This window comes from Chelonia mydas, chromosome 4 (genome assembly GCF_015237465.2).
Source record: "Chelonia mydas isolate rCheMyd1 chromosome 4, rCheMyd1.pri.v2, whole genome shotgun sequence".
In the NCBI taxonomy this organism is placed as follows: Eukaryota; Metazoa; Chordata; order Testudines; family Cheloniidae; genus Chelonia; species Chelonia mydas.
Genome location: NC_057852.1, coordinates 121,779,352 through 121,795,122, shown reverse-complemented (window position 1 = coordinate 121,795,122; position 15,771 = coordinate 121,779,352). Strand labels below are relative to the sequence as shown.

General features: G+C 41.4%; 1 protein-coding gene across 4 annotated transcripts in view; it reads left to right on the top strand.

Annotated features, from left to right (window-relative positions):
* SH3BP2 (SH3 domain binding protein 2) overlaps positions 1-15,771 on the top strand; it is a 66,443-nt gene that overhangs the window by 17,586 nt on the left and 33,086 nt on the right. For 3 of the 4 annotated variants that reach the window (XM_037898195.2, XM_037898192.2, XM_027822482.3), the window contains exon 2: positions 10,191-10,248. The exons of the other annotated variant lie outside the window; for it this stretch is intronic. The gene's annotated coding sequence lies outside the window, so the exon portion shown is untranslated. The remainder of the gene's footprint in view (positions 1-10,190; positions 10,249-15,771) is intronic. 4 annotated transcript variants of the gene reach the window in all.

Below are 15,771 nucleotides of genomic sequence, written 5' to 3'. Positions count from 1 at the left end.
CCTGAAGGTACAGGCTTTCAGACTTCAAGGCTTACACTACAGTTTAAGTCGACATAAATTGTCACTCGCAGGTGTGAATCCGAGCAACATAACTTATGCTGACTTAAGTGCTAGTGTAGACAACACTATATGGGCAGGAGAGCTCTGTGTAGAACGACTACACAGAGAGCTTACATTAGTGCAGCTGCACCATAAGCTTTCTAGTGCAGTGGTTCTTAACCTTTTCTGACTACTGTATCCCTTTCAGGAGTCTGAAGCCTGAGTCCTGGGGCTCAAGCCCGAGCCGCTGCTGCCTAGGACTGAAACATGTAACTTAGCTTTGCGGGGGCCCCCTGTGCCGTGGGGCCCCGGGCAGTTGCCCTGCTTGTCATCTCCTAACACTGGCCTTGCACTTGTGACCCCCCCACCCCCAAACCCATCCTGCGACACCCTCCCCCCCCGTGGGGTCGTGACCCCCAGATTGAGAGAGACAGATCTAGATGAACTGATGTACCTCCTGGAAGACCTCTCTGTACCTCTGGTTGAAAACCTCTGTAGCCATAAGCCACAGAGTTTTTCTGATCTGGGGAAAGAAATCGGAGTGAGTTAAGTACAAGTAAGAAAAGATGGTTAAGAATAAAGCATAAGGTGGTAGGAGATCACTTAAGATAGTGTGGGCAAAAAGGGTTAGATTGTTATGCAAAAGGGGTTTGAAGTGGGCCATTAATGGTTAGCAAGCAGAGGTGGTGTGTGTTTCAGATTGTTGCAATGGGTCATGAAACCAGTGTCCCATTTAAATCCAGGGTTTTTAGTGTCTAGCAGTGTTATCAATTCAAATTCCTAGGCTCACCTTTTGAAGGTGTGCAGGTTTCCTTTGCAAACAACACTGCAAACATATTTTTTTTAAAAAATTGTGTGCTTTCACTTCTTTTCTAAGTCAGGTAGGCTTTTTTTAATCCAGTGTGGCCTTTTTTCTCAATTGTGTGATTGCACCTTTTTAGGCAGCTAGTAAAATGTTCTTAAACAGTTTCCAATTAGCATGCACATTATTCTCTTTAAATTTTTTCCCAACCGATTTGACTCATAATTGTATTCAGCTTTGTGAAATTGACCATTTTAAAGCACCAAGTATATAATTAAGACAAACCTCTGCTGTGCGATTTAGTGATTGGCCTTATAATAATGCATAGAGGCAGCCTTAACTCTAAACATCCTTACATTGGGGTGATTAATCATTCTCCATCTTCATGTTGTGTTAACATAAGATTTTGCATTTAATTTCCTTGTTTCTCTTTTTTCTTTTGTTTTAAAGAGAATCAAAATAAGGAAGAGGAACACTTAAAAAAATATTTCATTGAGTACATTTGACTCTATTTTTATGTTTGATTTTCAACCAGCTGAACAAGCCTTTGCCCCGGTGGGGTGGGAAATCTTTTTCTTCTGCCCTGAAATTCTGCTCCAGGTCCGCTGGTAGATGCAGCACTCCTTGCAGCAGCTTAGAGATTCTGCAGCAGATTTGAATAAATTAAAAAGTGTATGTTTGTTCATTTTCATATTTAATTTAACAATTAGGTTTTTTTATTTAATTGGATAGTAAATTGGTTGATTTTTACTCTTCCTCCATCCCAGAACTCTAGTGTGCTCCAGAATTTTGTATTTAAAACTCCCAACTGCTTGTAGAAGTTTTGCAGAGAAGGGGAAGAGAGAGAGAAAGGAGCTAAAAGTTTTGGCAGAGGAGACATTTGGGGCTTTTGGCTCCTTGGAAGCCATGGGGGGCAGTTTGGATATTGGGAACCAAGCAGGTGGTTGAGGTTTTGGCACAGAAAAGGGAATGAGTCTCCTTTTTACCTCCCATTTGTGCAGCAGCACAGAGTTGATTTTAAACTTGTGAAAGAGGCTTTGAACTCTTATTTTTTCCATTCCAGCAACTCTTGATAGCAATCAGTTGCCCAGTGCCCTACTGCTCCTGCACCCAACAGTGGTAGGTTAGTATATTGATTTGGCTGGATGTGTTTGTGCTAAAACAATGATCAATGAGAGAGTTAAAAATATATATAAAGATAACTTTGCCATTAGGATTCTGAGTTAATTATTCATTTATATGAATGGGGGCAGTTTGCCTTTCTCAGAGCTATTGTTTTAGGCCGGCTGCAAACTCAGGAAGACAACTATGTATTAGTTAATATTTATTTTGTTATATAGAAGATTTTCTGCACAACTAAAAGTACTAGCAACATAAGTGTAAAGTGAATGCTTGGATTCTGGAGCACAACCTCTGTAGCAAGAAGTCGGTTCGGCAGCAAATTCCATGACTCAAGATACATAACATTGCAAATTTTAAACTTGATTAGTATCGGAGTGCTTGAACGTAATGAGTGTTTATGGTTTGTGAGATTCTTCTAAAACATCTAAGAAGCTTAGATTATAATTCTTTCCTCTTATTTAAAGGTTAATGTGAAAAATAACTTTAGTTCCTAATAAATGCACTTGAAAACTAAAATGTCTAGATAGGTTGCATTTAAATGTGAGGGAAGAAAGGAGGAAGGGAGTTGGAAACTGATTAGACAAAACTGAGATATTTTTAGTCTAGCAAAGTCTGCCTCCTCAGACCAAAAAATAGAGTAGCAGAGAGTGGTTTGGCATGAACCTTTGTTTCCCCTAACCTATTTTTAACTTCAGTTACTGTACCAACAGAAACTAATCATCATCCTGGAAACAAATTAATCTTTTAATAACAAATGTTTGCATATTTTCCTTTCAAAACTATTTCTACTATCCCTTTTAAAATCAACCCTTTCCCACTCGTGACTGTTTAAATAGGCAGGATACGTCATAAATTCCCAGACTTTTGCTGAAATTTGTTACAAAATCATTAGGGGACAAATCTGCTCCTGGGTCCAGACATATAACTCTTCTTAACTTCATTGTGAGCTGCTTACATGCATCTGAGGGCAGACGTTGGCCTTAAGAAATTACTTTATAACTTTGCAGCTAACCCTGCAGTGTGGCTCCTCTGAGGAAAATTTGGAAGGGTTAATCATTATTCTTGTGACAGTGCTGCTAGAAACTGAAAGAATTATTAACTTGACACATTGCTTAACAAATGTATCTGTTAAACATTTGAGAAGTAATCCAGTCTTTTTGGACTGGGAGGAGTGTGTACAGCCTGTTACTTCTCCATTGCTCTCCTGGTCACAGATTTGGTCTGTGTTACAGCGATAAGGGCTTGAGACCACCTCAGATAATTGCAGCTTTATAGCACCTTTCATCCCCAAACACTTGGGTATGTCTTCATTGCAGTTAGCCCAGGGTCTTACTGGGTGTTGTCCCTAACCCGCCTGCCATCCACACACAAACCTCTCACCCGAGTTTGGTAGTGCTTTCAACTGGGGCTTGCTCCCTTGACTTCAGGTTATTCACAGAAGTTCGAGTGGTGCTTTCATTTGGGCCGGTGACCTGTCCACTTTGCAGTGAGGATGCAGGCTAAAGTACTCAGTGCCATCCCACAATTCCCTCTACGTGCCCAGATGGATAGATGAGTTCTCCCACAATTCACTGGGAAAGAATTGTAACGTGGCTCAGCTTACTGCAGCACAAAGAACCTTGGGATATACCCCCAGAAGCCCACGCAGTGCCAGTGAGGACGAGTGACTCAGATGGGGCATGGCAAGGTGGCTGCTTATGCCCAGGTGCCAATTACCCAGGCTACTCTTCAGTCAAGACATATTCTATGAAGACTGTCCCTCATTTGGAAACTTGGCTGACCGGAGTTAGATACTTGGGTCTGCATATAGACAAACAAGTAAGTGACCTGGTTTGCAGAGGGGCTGAGCACCTGCAACTCCTAAGTGACTGACTAATCAACCAAACGTGAACATTTTTGAGCTCCTGTAATTCAGAAGTCACTGACTCACTCTCTAGAAAGTCTCAGATAGGAATGTTTTCAAAGCATTGCAGACAGTTCTAGCTATGCAATTTTCTGGGTGGAATGGGATTTAGTCATCTAAATCAGCGGTTCTCAACCAGGGGTGAGCGTACCCCTGAGGTATGCAGAGGTCTTCCGGGGGTACATCAACTCATCTAGGTATTTGCCTAGTTTTACAACAGGCCACATAAAAAGCACTAGTGAAGTCAGTACAAACTAAAATTTAATGCAGACAAAATGAGAAAGTAAGCAATTTTTCCATAATAGTGTGCTGTGACACTTCTATATTTTTGTCTGATTTTTGTAAGCAAGAAGTTTTTAGGTGAGGTGAAACTTGGGATACACAAGACAAATCAGGCTCCTGAAAGGGGTATAATATTCTGGAAAGGTTGAGACCCACTGATCTAAACCTCTGCCTCATTCTTTGAGAATATGCCCCCTATGGCAGGCTGTTAAAGGGGCGGGTACACCAGCTGTTGTGGGATGCAGCAAACCTTTTCCAAGTTTGCTGCTGCAGATATGGAAATTGGTCTTTGACAGGCTGTCCATCGCTAGATAATGTCTGACTGGGGACTTGTGTTGGGGATATAAGGAGAGCGTAGAGAATTCTTCTCCCCCCCACCCCTCCTCCACATGTTACAGATGCTACAAAATTGTTTGAAATGGGCAGCAAACTAAAAGTTAAGGAAGTGTTAGACCTTTGAGAAACAGAAGCAGATTATTTGGATGAGGAGATGTAGCAACTAGTATAAGTAGCTATTTTATTTTAATGTTTGTGAAAGATGCTGGATTGTGTACCCTGGAACCATACTCTGGAGAGGTCAGAGAGAAGAGTTTGCTCTCATGGGCTGCTCCCTTGGTACTGCCAGCTAGGCTACTGTGACCGGGGTCCTAGTGGGGAGCCAGCTATGGTCACTCAATTAGGGTGAACTGCAAAGAATGGGGCAAAGAATCACCATAAAGCTGATGGATATTCCAATACTTAGATTTACCACACCAGCACAAAACAGCTTCTTTATTACCTTACTGGTTACTCAGAAGTCCAAACAACACCGTTTCCTTAAAGTGATCCAGCCTCAGGCCTCCATCCAGGTACCCACGTCAAATATGATGAACATTTCTGTAAATCTTATTTCTTCATTTAAAAGAAAATGTTTACCAATCTCAAAGGATCGGACACATTACCTCCCAGGCTAATCAGTGTTTCAGATCCTACCCAAATACACGCTACAGCCAATTCTTATTAACTAAACTAAAATTTATTAAAACACAGAAGAGAGAGAGCATGGTTAAAAGATCAGTATACATAGAGACATAAGTTCAGTTCATTGAGATGCAGGTTCATAGCAGAGCTGGTGAGCTTTGTAGTTGCAAATAGTTCTCTCAGAAATAGTTCATAGATTATAGTCCAACGTCCAATATCACCTTCAGGGCGTACCAGCACAACCGGGACCTCAGTCTTGCGACTCAAACTTCCCCTGATGAAGCTTAAGCAGAAGTGAGATGACAGAATCAGGATCCAAGGATCTTCTATATAATTTCATGTCTTTTGACAAGTTGGGATTTCCTCGGGGAACAAAAGGTAATTGGGATGACTTTGAAGGAGGTACTTAGCTATACGAATTAACATAAGGCCATTTGCTTGTTCCTCCACCATTCACAGTACATTTCAAAGAGATGAATACCGAGATATCCCGTGTTTACAATTAATTTAAATGCTAGGCTGTTCTTTTGGCCTCTGAATTATCAGAATACAGCATAGACAGGGACCGTTGATTACATTGTTGACCTACTCATACAGATGTAAATACACAAAAACACAAACATCATCTCCCCACATATCTTTTGAGGGTTATTTATTTTGCCGGATGTTTAACCCTTTCTAGCCATGCGTCACAGCTAGCAATTAGTGCTAGTATGCTCTGCTAATTATTTGCTTTACATTTTGTGTGTGTGTGTGTGTGTGTGTGTGTGTGGTGGGTGGGTGTTGGGAACTGGACTGAAAATCCAGTCTTACTTCATGTAGTCCAGAGTCTGTCTAGCTGTAGAAAGTACAAGGGAGTTAGATAAATATTTGATTTGTGGGTTTTGGAGGGAATCCTTTTGATACATCTGATAAGTAAACCACAGGACAGATGTAGCTGGCCTATCTGATACTCTCCGTAGCTATAACTGCCCTTTTTTCAAATATCTATTGGAAGCCTTAGTGGAAATCTCTTACCTTGAAATCTGTTTCTTCGGAGAACATCTTCGTGATGTGGAAAATCCTTTCTCAGAACAAAGCTTCAAGTAAATCAGCTGCATGCCCACAGGGAAAGGAACTCTCACCACTGCCCTCAGGCCACTGCTAAATGGCACAGCTGCTCTGCAGGTGCGCTTGCTCACTAAGCTTTAGCCCTAACCCTTCTGTGGGAGAAAATTGGGCCGTTAACTGGTGGATGTATGAACCTGCCCAGCCTCAACCGCCCTGCGCACTGAGATGCAGGTAGCTTCCTGTGCTATTCTCTGACAAGTAAGGGATCCGCACCCCTTGTGTGGGCAGCTCCCCAGCACAATGAGAGTGCATCAGTTCCTGTCTCCTCTCCTAAAATAGAAAAGGAGTACTTGTGGCACCTTAGAGACTAACCAATTTATTTGAGCATAAGCTTTCGTGAGCTACAGCTCACTTCATTGGATGCTGTAGCTCACGAAAGTTTATGCTCAAATAAATGTTAGTCTCTGCGGAATCTCCTAAAATAGCCCTTCATTCCCTGATCAGCCTAGTAGCTCTTTTCTGCACTTGTTCCGATTTGAATTCATCTTTCTTGAACTTCCATGAGCAGAACTGAACACAGTATTCCAAATGAAGTCTTACCAGTTCCTTGTACAATGGCATTAATACTTCTCAATCTGTACTAGCAATGTCTCACTTGATGCATCTTAGGTCCGATCCCATTTGCTTTTTTCACAGCCTCCTTATGTTGGTAGTTCATGGTCATCCTGTGATTGACCCCCACATCCAGGTCTCTCTCCTCTTCTGTCACTTCCAACTGAGGAGCTCCCAGCTTGTAGCAGAAATTGTTATTAGACCCTACGTGCATGACTTTGCACTATTGAGTTTTATCCCATTTCTGTCACTCCCAGTCTTCAAGATCATCCAAATCTTCCTGTTTAATATTCTGATCCTTGTCCGTATTGATGATGCCTTCCAACTTGTACATCTGCAACAAGCCTGAATTTAAAAAAAAATGAAAATAATATATAATTCCCCAATTCGCTGTCAGATTTTAGTTCTAAAGTAGGTCAGATTAGGGCATGAACTACTTGACAGCAACTGTTTTAAGGTCAGTGTTGTATTACTTTTCTTATTTTTTATTATAGTATTTACCCTGTCCCTTCCAATTTCAGACTTACTTTATCCCATCCAGATAAACTAAAACAGTTGCAATTATTAGCCTCGCTCATGTGAGATGGCTGATTCCAAGGGAACTCTAATACACACTTGTGTTTTATTGATGTAAGTGACTTTTCTAAACAAATTCTGCTTTCATGCTCCCAGGCAGCCCACTAACTTCACAGGCATTGGCTGTGAAGTTAGGCTATAAGTGAGAATAGAATCTGGCCCTACTAAATTCTTAAAAGCTTCTGGTAAACTTAGTAGAGATCTTTCTCTCCACCCACCCTTCTCTCTTTCTCATGTAATCCTTGGGGCACAATAAATGTACAATAAATGTCACGATTTACACTACTTTCTGTTCTAATGAACCTTTGCATCAACTAAAGGGTTGAATTAGAATCCACTGTAAATAATTTTAGAGTATTGTCATGATCCATGAAGAATTATTTGCAAGATTAACAAAAGCAAGAAAAAAACAGGCATTACTTTGCAACTCCTGCAGTCTGCATGCCAACTGCCCGTGCCCCTAGTTCGCTGGGGTGAACCAAGGCAGCTATAGCGCAGAGACAAAAGGGAACCATGATTGAGAGATGAAAAGGAAGAGCAATGAATTCGTTTGGTTTCTTTCCAGTGTAACATTCTGAAAGTGGAAAGAAAAATGTCACTTCAGAGGGATGAGTTTTTACTGATTTTTTTTCATTATATTGTGAAACCAAAACAAGTTATCTGGACTTGAAGTAAGTAGATTTCCCCTCGCCCCTCCCCCCCCCCATGAAAATAAGTGTTCAGGAGTGTGTGTGTGTGTGTGTGTGTGTGTGTGTAAAATATGTCTGTACACACACACACACACACACACACACACACACACACAAGAATCCATGGAGTTAACACTCAAATTAGTTGGGGAAGAGACATGTGGAAGATATGGGGCTGATCTTAATTGAATCCCTCTTTCTCTTTTGCTTGCATGTGAATAGAAATCATTCTTGTCCTCAAGCTTAGAATGCACTGGCAGCTGCTCACACCCCGCCCAAATCTGGTCCGTAGTCTGGTCATGGCTTCCAAAAACAAGTATCTGTGCAAGACGAGCGATATCTGAGTATTTAAAATCATAACTCCAATAGTGTGCTACTTTTTATTTTTTTTTTACACACCATGCTCTTGGTACTATGACAATTATAATTATGTACAAATTCAATCGGAAATACTGTGGTCAGATTTCATAAAGCTTTAAATTCATGCAAATATTTTTTCTGTTAAATGTAATCAAATGTGTGCTGCAGTATTGTACATGGAATGTCTATCCTATCTGGAGAGGGGCCTGCATTACTAATCCTGAATTTTTTTTAAATACATCTTTAGCTTCAAAGGAATAGGTCTGTGTTGTGCTAATACTCGCACTCGGAGCACAGTACTGTTCACGAGGGGATTTTAACCCCCCCCACCCCCACCCCCCAAAAAAGAAAAGAGCCCCCCCTTCCCACCTAGGACTTCCTAACTCTAAAATAAGCTGCAGTGTCATTGAAAGATCTCCACCGATTGATCCCTTAGTATTCAAGCAATGGTATATGCATTTTTATAAATCATATGGTAAAGCAAACTAGTTTCACAAAACTATAACTGTTTGCAGAGTTATTTTAAATCAGAGGGGAAAATAGTAGCTTCCTCACCTGCAAAAATCCCATTTATTGCTGTCCCGTATAGTGGAATCCCTTTCAACCAAGTATTTCATCTGAAGGTAAATAAAAACCCAGTATCCCAAACTTAAGCAAAGAAACACATGAGGAGGTAGAGGCTGCCAGGCTCTGCTGTTGACATTCTTAAGCACAGTCTGCTGGTGACTCTTCTGTCTCTTCTCTTAAACACCCAGCAGCACCTTATCCCTATGGAACATAGTAGTGCTCTGTCTTTAAATCTAACTTTAACTCTGACTTTTCCAGATACTTTTGTGTCCACCATGCCCCCTCCTCTTCCCATCCTCCAAGAAGTAGTATAGTAATTATTTGCTTTGAAGCATTGGCTAGAAGCCTTAGTCATGGACCAGGACCCAGATTTGCTAAAGCACTGTACTAACACGCAACAAAAAGACAGTTTCTGCCCCCAAAAGCCTATAGTGTAAGTATTGTGGTATATTATTTATAACCAGATTACTACAGTACCAAGCTCCTTCCTAGATTAAGATTAGCCCATTCTGTAAAGTCTTTTTGGGTGGTTTGAGTGGCAGTGCGGTCCAGTGGTTTGGGTACGTGGCTGGATGGTCAGGAAACCTGGGTTTTGTTTCTGGCTCTGCCACTGACCTGCTCTGTGGGAAAAGCACTTCTTCTCTGTGCATCAGTTTCCTCTCCCACCCTTTATCCTGTCTGTTTAGATTAGAAACTCTTTGTAACTGGTAGTCCCTTCCCTAATGTGGCTGCACATTGCCTAGCCCAGTTGGGACCTCGTCTAGGCAGTACTGTAATATAGAAAATAACACCCAGAAGTAGATAGTGGTTTATTTTTAAGTCACCTGTTCCTAGTTAAAGTTTCCAAATCCAAAATCTAATCTCTATACTAGGTTTCAGAGTAACAGCCGTGTTAGTCTGTATTCGCAAAAAGACAAGGAGTACTTGTGGCACCTTAGAGACTAACCAATTTAATGCATCCGATGAAGTGAGCTGTAGCTCATGAAAGCTCATGCTCAGATAAATTGGTTAGTCTCTAAGGTGCCACAAGTACTCCTTGTCTTTTTGCGAATCTCTATACTGTAGCTTTGCTGTATCTGTGTTTGGAGAGCAGCACTGTCTAATGCTGTGCAGCAGTAAATTTACAATGGAAGATAATCTTTGTTATTTTTTTGTCTTTAAATTGTATCACATGATATTTTTTTTTGTAAGCAGAATTTAAAAAAATGTCTTTCATTTTCTCTCTCAGGGTCTGACAGACGTTGAGCTTCCTCCTTGGTGCTGGGTGCAGCAATCTGCCTGCAGAGGTAAAACTTGATATATAAAGTAGTACCAGTATCCACCAGGAGAGGCGCTAATTTCCACCTCCTGTATATCAGAGACAGGATCATGTGCTTCTTAGTGGGGACGGGGGAAGGAAAGAGTGGCTCACTAGGTTTATTTAGCATCTAGTTAAATACAGTAACTCCTCACTTAACATTGTAGTTATGTTCCTGAAAAATGCGACTTTATGCGAAACGACGTTAAGCAAATCCAATTTCCCCATAAGAATTAATGTAAATAGGAGGGGGTTAGGTTCCAGGGAAATTTTTTTCACCAGACAAAAGACATTATATACATATACAGTATAAGTTTTAAACAATTTTAAACTAACAGTTTAATATTGTACACAGCAATGAATGATTGTAAAGCTTGGTTGAGGTGGTGGGGTAAGAGGGTGGGATATATCCCCAGGAATGCCTTGCTGCTAAATGATGAACTAGCACTCAGCTGAGCCCGCAAGGGTTAATACGCTGTTGTTAATGTCGCCTCACACTCTACAAGGCAGCATGGACTGAGGCAGGAAGGAGGAAACACAATAGATGCACGGCAGTAGCTGCAAACAGTTCCCTACAAAAACAACATGGTGAGCCCACGCTATCCAGCTGGAGCGCAACACTCCCTCCTCTTGACAGCACATGCACAGCTGCACAGGTGCTGACTTTCCAAAGTGCTGTGGGTGGGGGGGTGCGTGCATGAGTGAGAGAGAGAGAGAGATGTGAATTGCCCCTTTCAGTACACTGACGCCCACTTCAAGTACGTTGCCCTTTTAAACAGATCAGCCAGTTCGGACAGGAAGCGACAGCTTCCAGCAAGCTCCCTCCTTTCTGTCCCTGAGCCCTGTGCCTCTCCTCCGCTTTATGGAGACGGGGTATGGAGCAGGGGGACATCCTGACATCAACACCCCTCTCCCCCCTCCCCCAGCAAGCAGGAAGCTCCCGGGAGCGACTCCAAGGCAGAGGGCGGGTCAGGAGCTGCACGGCAGCGGGGGGAGGGACAGCTGAACTGCTGCTGTGCAGCTGCCGAGCCACAGACCTTCCAGGGGAGTAGATGCGGGGGGGCTACCGCCACCCCCCCCCCCCGCCCTGTTCTAATCCCACAAGGAGGGGCTGTTCTTCCACAGAATTCTGCAAGCAGTGGACAAACCAGGCAGCTACCAAACAACGTTATATGGGAGCATTGTGCAACTTTAAACAAGCTTGTTCCCTAATAGATCAGCAACATAACAACAAAACAACATTAACCAGGACAACATTAAGTGAGGAGAAAGAAAAGGAGGACTTGTGGCACCTTAGAGACTAACAAATTTATTTGAGCATAAGCTTTCGTGAGCTACAGCTCACTTCATCACGAAAGCTTACGCTCAAATAGATTTGTTAGTCTCTAAGGTGCCACAAATCCTCCTTTTTCTTTTTGCGGATACAGACTAACATGGCTGCTACTCTGAAACCTGTTAAGTGAGGAGTTACTGTCGTTGTTGTTTGGAACAATAACAGTATTTATAAACTTTCTCATTGCAGCTGTTTGCTGGTAGATATTTGAAAGATGTTATTGATGGGCTTTCTTTTTTTTTAAATGTCATACTCTAGGGATCTTCTTTTAAATGATTTTTATTCAGTGTCTTTTCTACTCAGTTATTTTTTATGTTTTTGAAAGAACAATAGACAAAACTGCAACATCCCAGATTTCCTTAAAATGGAAACTAATGAAACCCTGTTCCCATGTCCTGCATGTTCTCCTGATCAGGCCCAGGGCTACTGCTGCACATGTTTTGCTTGAAGTTTGTACTAGAGAGATTTTCAATGAGGGATGTGTGCACATGCTTCCTGCTTCCAAAATGCCTTAGCATGAGGAACAGCTAGAAAATAGTAAACACAAAAGTAAGCATGGATCCCACAGTGTTTCGGTTTCTTTGCAATTTTTGCTGCACTCTGATGATCTGCAAATTCCAAGATTTCCTTAAATATATCAAACCAAAAAAAAATCTTTCCATTAGGAAATAGAAAAAATAGGTTCCAACAGTAACTCTACCTCACTGCACACTTGTATTAACTGGGGTTCCTTTTTTTCCTGGTTAAATAGATTTTATGACCAGCAGTAGGTCCTAAAATATGTGGGATGTGGAGTGTAGCTGAGCTATTGTTGATTTTAGAGCCATCATTTCTGCATTTTCTGAATCTTTGTGTAAAATTCGCATGACATTAATGTAGGTTTGCTGTGGGAGTTATGATAGGTTTTTTTTGTTTTGTTTTTTTATGTGTTAAGTAAAATAGGCAATAAAAGCCAGGTAAGTTCTCTGTTTTATTGATAGAATGGGCAGACTAGAGTCTCAATGATAAGAAAGGAGTTTCAGCTGCTTGCTACTCAGTTGTCCATAAGCAACAAGGCAAGCTAGAATTTTTGCATGTGTTGCAGACTTATACAAATTAAAGTATTAGCTAAAATATCACTCTCTAAGCAAAAACCAGTATAACTGTTCTTCCTGCTCACTCAGCTCCGTATCTATTGCTTTTAAACTTTGGAACTCCTGAAGTAATAATGGATCTTTAAAGCCCATTTATTTTCAAGTTTTCAGTTCAGATCTCTCAAACTATTCTGCAAAAACAACAAGGAGTCCGGTGGCAACTTAAAGACTAACAGGTTTATTTGGGCATAAGCTTTCGTGGGTAAAAAACCCCACTTCCCCACAAAAGTTTATGCCCAAATAAATGTTAGTTTTTAAGGTGCCACCGGACTCCTTGTTCTTTTTGTGGATACAGACTAACATGGCTACCCCTCTCAAACTGTTCTGTTTATTAAAGCTGACAGCTTAATTGTATGGTCTGAGCACAGTTCATAGATGAGATCATCTGTGTTACCCACAACCTATAATTGTAAACAGTTCATCGCAAGCTAGCCTACTAGTTGAAATGCTTCAGTGATAGCATGTTACAGTCAGAGCTGAGAACTCTAGCCAAAAACCACCCCCTATGTTTGAGGAAACTCCCATTGCAGCCATCTGCAGTGCACTCACTGTCTGTGGGCTATGGAGAAATAGGGCATTGGTGGCTGCAAGCTGCAACGTCATTCACCTACATGATTTTAAATGTCTTTATTTGCTAAATGTGTGTGTCACCCTAAAATCACTTCATAATGATTTCAACTAGCCCTTTAATTAACAGCCATGTTTATAAGGAGGTACATATAACAGAGAAGTAGTTACAGGGGGAAAAGCTTGAACTAGGGTCAGACACGTGTGAATGGGAACAGATGGAAATCTTGATTAGCTAAGGGGACCTCAAGATTCCAAAGAAATTATGCTTTAAGATGAGGGGCTAAAATGTTTGGGGTAAGAACTTCTTTGCCTTAGAATTAAGGGTCTCAAGTTAAAGAACTTTTTGCCAGTGAATTAAAGATAAGCCTCTCTTAGGTTAAGGAATATTCCTAACTGTATATAATTCTACATGATGGGTTTCAGAGTAGCAGCCGTGTTAGTCTGTATCCTCAAAAAGAACAGGAGTACTTGTGGCACCTTAGAGACTAACAAATCTATTTGAGCACAAGCTTTCGTGGGCTGAAGGTGCCACAAGTACTCTAATTCTACATAGTGACTCTTGTCTCTTATTCTCCAGTTGGTTACTTGGGCTTTATAATGGAGCACTGTGAGAGACACTTGTTGCTCACTGTGCTCCCTAACATGATGAAGAGAGAGACTCAACAGCAGATGTATGTCCCAGGATTATTTTTTCTAAAAGCAGTGTTGGAATATAGATAAGGTTTTCCTGGGGTCTTAGAAACAAATATAGTACACTGAGGATTTGGGGAAGGGAGGGCATCAAGCTTTCTGAAGTCTACTTTTTTAAGGACTTATCTATGTGGGAAAGTTTTACTGGTATAATTATACCAATATAGTGTTATTGCTGTAGTTTTCCTGGTATGACACCCTGTGTGGACACTCTTATTGTGGTATAAGAGTGGGGTTTTTTGGCGTAGCTTAAACCCCTTCCAATATGACATACGATAAACCCCCCACCAGTCTTATAAGAGTGCCTACACAAGGAGTTATACTGGTGTATCAGTTTAAATGCACACCTTAGGTTTTTATAGAATAGCTTTCCCAGGTATACAAGCTCTTAAATACTTGTCCAGATCCCACTGATGCATGACAACCTGTTAGAGTGCAGTGGTGGTCTGCCGAGTTGCAGTGCTGTGATGCTTCTGTTTCTCTTATTGTGAAGATTAATTTAATTGTGAAAAGCTTTGGGTGAGGTTGATCTGTGAATCAGTTCAGCTCCATTAAAATTAGTTTTCTTCCTTTTCCACTTGATATATGGATCTTCATCTGCGTCATGGTCATGTCTACAGCTAGTTAGTGCTGTCTTGCTTCGTAGAGGTTCCAAGCACACACTCCGCTGAAGTTTGTTCATAGCTCAGGTAGAGGGGAGGTAGAGACTCTAAGCTGAGAGACAGACCTGACTTTTTTTTCTATTTTTAATTGAAGTAGTGTGTCTTCAAAGTTATTGTTGCTGCATCCTCTACAAGACTGACGGGTTTCCTCAGGCTTTTTTCTGGCTAAGGGGAGTGGGGGAATGACGGATTGGGGCTTTGTTTGGGGTGAAGGGATTGGAGCTCATTTGGGTTGGGGAAAGTTTTGCAGGAGACCTTATTTTCTGTTTTTAATTGTTGATATGATTTTCACTCTGCAAAGCATCTAGAAAACTCTGATGGGGCTAATAGAAGTAAATCTGAACAAATAAACTGCACAAGTGGAATTCACATAAGCAAATCCCATTGGATGTAATAGGAACTGCACTTGCAGAGTGCATTGTCAGATGAGACATCTGTCAATATGATTATGATGTGCTTTCTACCGTTTACCGTGACTGAAATGGCCAAACTCCATTTTAAGGTTTGGATTTCTGGGAATGTACAAGTTTCAGATCACTTTTAGATTTCACTGGTGTCATACTGTAAATTACTGGGACAGATCCAGTCCTGATGTAAGATCACTGAAGCCAGCAGACTTATAGCAAGAGGGAATTTAATCCCTTGTTTTATTTTACATCTCTCTCTCTCTCCCCAAGTCTGCAGTGTAAGGTCAATACAGACACGTAGCAAGGTTATTAAAGATACTCTGCGGTATTCATTCAGGCAGCTGACTTTTTCCTGGGGCCTGGAGAAATTAGCACTTTATAAAGAAAAAAGTGGTATTTTCATTTCTTGCTGCTTTGCTCATTCGCCTGTGTGGCCTGTTGCAGGGCTGCTTACGGTCTGCTCTTGGCCACACACAGTGCTTCCTGTAAATTGGTCAGCAAGAGGAAACTGCTTGCGGCACTGCAGAGCCCGCTCAGCACGGTGCTGCATCTGGACTAGAGAACGAACGCCAGCAAGGGCAGCACAGTGTTAGGGATGTGTATCTCATTGCTCTTGTTCGCATGCACCTAAGGTAGAGGAAGAACAGGTTTTGACTGGGAAAGGTAGAGAGTGAGGAACTCAGAAGAATCAGGGAAGGATCCAAATTCCACATTTCT